The sequence below is a fragment of the Tachypleus tridentatus genome, chromosome 9 (genome assembly GCF_004210375.1).
Source record: "Tachypleus tridentatus isolate NWPU-2018 chromosome 9, ASM421037v1, whole genome shotgun sequence".
Taxonomy (NCBI): domain Eukaryota; kingdom Metazoa; phylum Arthropoda; class Merostomata; order Xiphosura; family Limulidae; genus Tachypleus; species Tachypleus tridentatus.
The window spans coordinates 8,869,885-8,873,410 of record NC_134833.1 but is presented as its reverse complement, the minus strand read 5'-3'; positions in this window follow the sequence as shown (position 1 = coordinate 8,873,410).

The following is a 3,526-nucleotide window of genomic DNA, read 5'->3' as shown; positions in this document are numbered from 1 at the left end:
CTTTACTTTAAGCTCTTTAGAAACAAAATCAACTTTAAGAACAAACAGTTATTACACCATATGCCACGCCCACACAGCTGATAACATGTTTACTTTATTATACGGGAGTTCCCCGCTGGGATGCAAAGGTACGTCGACCTATTTACGACTGGCCATACGACTCTCGACGTAGAGAACAAATATACGCAACGATCTACAGTCGACTATGTTACGAAACAAAAGGTTGATAGCGCCTTATTCATAAAACGAAGTTTGGTTCCTTCCAATACTTTAAGTTCCTGAACCTATAGTTATTACAGACTCTGGAGGGGTAGTGAATTTGAGAGAGGAGGGCTATGTAGCAAAAAAAAAGAAAAAAAGTTGAATGGGCCGGTTGAAATAAACTTCCGAACAGATGGTGTCGAGCTGATTCGGGATGACGTAATTAGGTCGGAACTTAAAAATTTGGAAACCGTTGCTTTAATTTAGGGTTTAGTTTACGTACAGAAAGCATAATTAAATCTCACACTGTGAAACTTGGATATTTAAATATGTTATTATAATACTTATGGAATAAAAATTACTTGTTTTGTGAAGAGAGATTTTATTACTAGTTAGTATTGAATTTTAGTTACTGAATTAGCAAAGAAACAATTACGAAATGTTAGAAATAGCCAACATTGAGTTACGTTACGTATTCCAAACAAATAGTTAGGAAATGTTAGAAATAGCCAACAATGAGTTACGTTACGTATTCCAAACAAACAATTCCACACTTTTTTGTTGCTACTGATTTCTTGGAGTCGAAGCTCCGAGCATTTTGTACAGAAAAGCGCGAAAACAACGTAACTACGACATGGATCAGAAAGTTACAATAGCTCTCAACAGTCGTTCCTAATTCTCAGTTATTCAACAGAGGGAAGGCCACCCTGTCATCACCGCTACATCTGTTTGTCTTTTAATACAACAACAGCTGATATGTGTGTGTACCACCGGGGAAAACCTGCGTTCAAAAGGCGTCAGGTGACACAAATCTGTGTAGACTGCAACGGTAATACCTGATATGCTTGAACACAAAATCACAAAACTGATGCACAGTTCATTTGATAACACGAACTGAGGAACATTCGGTTACCGGTAAGTAAACAACAGCTTAATGAGTTACATATGTTGTGCCAACATCAGGGATCGTGCCCTTAATTTCTGCTTTGTAAGTCCCCTACCAACCGCGGGTACAAGGTTAGAACGTGTATAAAAAGAGTATAATCTACAAATTTACGACAAGCACAAATTCCGAATACTAAAAAAAAAATCTACATGAAAAATAAAATATGTTTAATTATAACATTTGTGGTTTTCAAAACATACATTTTTTTCACAATTATAACGTAATAAGTAAACGTTTTTATTTCGCTAATTACAGAACTGAAGTTTTAAAAGATTTGGGCCGTCCGATACAGCTAAAAAAAAAAAAGTTACTCAAAAATAGTTTAGTTTGTTTTGAATTTCGCGCAAAGCTGCACGAGGGCTATCTGCTCTAGCCGTCCCTAATTTTGCAGTGTAAGACTAGATGGAAGGCAGCTAGTCACCACTACCCACTGCCAACTCTTGGGCTACTCTTTTACCAACGAATAGTGGGATTGACCTTCACATTATATCGTCCCCACGGTCGAAAGGTCAAGCATATTTGGAGTTATGGGGATTCAAACCCGCGACCCTCAGATTACGAGTCGAGTGCCTTAATCAAAAATAGAATGAACTACTAGGACTAAGTATAGATTAAAAAACGAAGTTTAAATATTTTATAAAGTGATGTAAACCATAGACACGCCAAAAGCAACTGTAAAAAGTTAATGTTCAATAAATGTGTTTACTTTGTTTACTTAGTGCAAAGCAACACAATAATACATCTGTCCTTGTCCATTGCGGGAAATCGAATATTGGATTTTAACGTTGTAAAAGCGTAAAGTTACCACTGACTCAGAAGGAAACTTGTTTATCGAATTTTCGAAAAACAACAACAAAATACTCAGGGGATATGGATACAAATCGTCTCTAAGTGGCAAACTAGGGTTAAGTAATGCCATAACGCGTTTAAAGAAGTCGCCATATGTGTATCTGTTAACGAAAACAACGACTTTCGTCCATTCTGAAGATATCACTGCACTTAAAATGGGAGAAAGCAAACCTTCTTACTGCAGTAAAAACCTATACTTAGATATTTTTAATTATAAAATTACAAACATCAAGGTAAACCTGCGGTAGTTTCTCACATACTAACTATATACTATTCAACTGTCAAAATCAAACACAATTCATACAAAACAAATACAAACTGTATCATATATTACCAGCAAATACGGTAAACTAATCCAAACAACTATACAGTTTCAGTTTATTCCGAACGAAGAAATGTCTAAATTTAAAATAATTTGACGCATTTTAAAGTAATAAATTTCACTGTCCCTCTGGCGCTAAACCCCTCAGTGATAGAGCGGTAAATCTAGAACGCTAGAAACCGGGTTTCAATACCCGTGATAGGCTCAACACATATAGCTTATTCTATAGCTTTGCGTTAATTACAAAAAAACCGATGTCAAAATACACAATAATCCAAAACCAAACTACAGGTAGTTTGAAATTGTTTGTTAGTTTTAAACTTCAAGCACATTTTGATTAAAACTTGTGTGTCAATTAATTATACTACTACAGCAAAAGTGACTAAACGGAGAATTATGGAAGTTTTCATGGAAACATTAAAATACTTGTTGGAACTTACAAATGGAAACTAGAAGTGTAATATTATCTACCCCCACTTTCTCTTTGATTTTCCTTAACCAATGCACGTGTACATAACAAAATAAAATACATCAGATGATGGTTGACTTTTAGATGTCGTCCATTACAACTATTTAATAAATTCAGTTGTAACTGGCTTCTCAAACTAGGCGAAGAAAGTTATCTGTAAGAACTCTAGTTTTTTTATTAGCAGTATTTTTCTATAAAATCTTAATGTTTGAAATTATTCACAGAAAACGTTAAAAAATTAGATGACAAAAGTTGTTGTTGCGTCACATTTACCATAAAATTCTGTCAGCTGCTGCTCAACACCGACACTGCAATCCTTGGGCTATTATTTTATAAAACTAGTAGTAGGGCTGAACATTACATTATAACAACCCCCATGTCTGAAAGCTCGAGCATGCGAGTTTCGATCCCACAATCCGTAGACCTACGTGAGATTCCAGCACCTGGCAAATATTTTTAACTTTTTTTTTTATTTTGGATATTTATGCAAAGTTACAATAAGCCATCCTTGAATATTCTCTCTAATTCTTATATGATAGAACAGGGAAGACAGCTAGCCAACAGCACTGACCAACAACTCTTGGACTCCTCTGGTATAACATAACAGTGCAATTAGACTGTTGCTCTTATACTCGTTCATGGCTCCAAAGCAATAAGCGCGAATCTAGGGGCAATGATACATGAATCACAATTCTGGTATTCACATTCCACTAATAATTAAGCCACACCAAATCAGGGA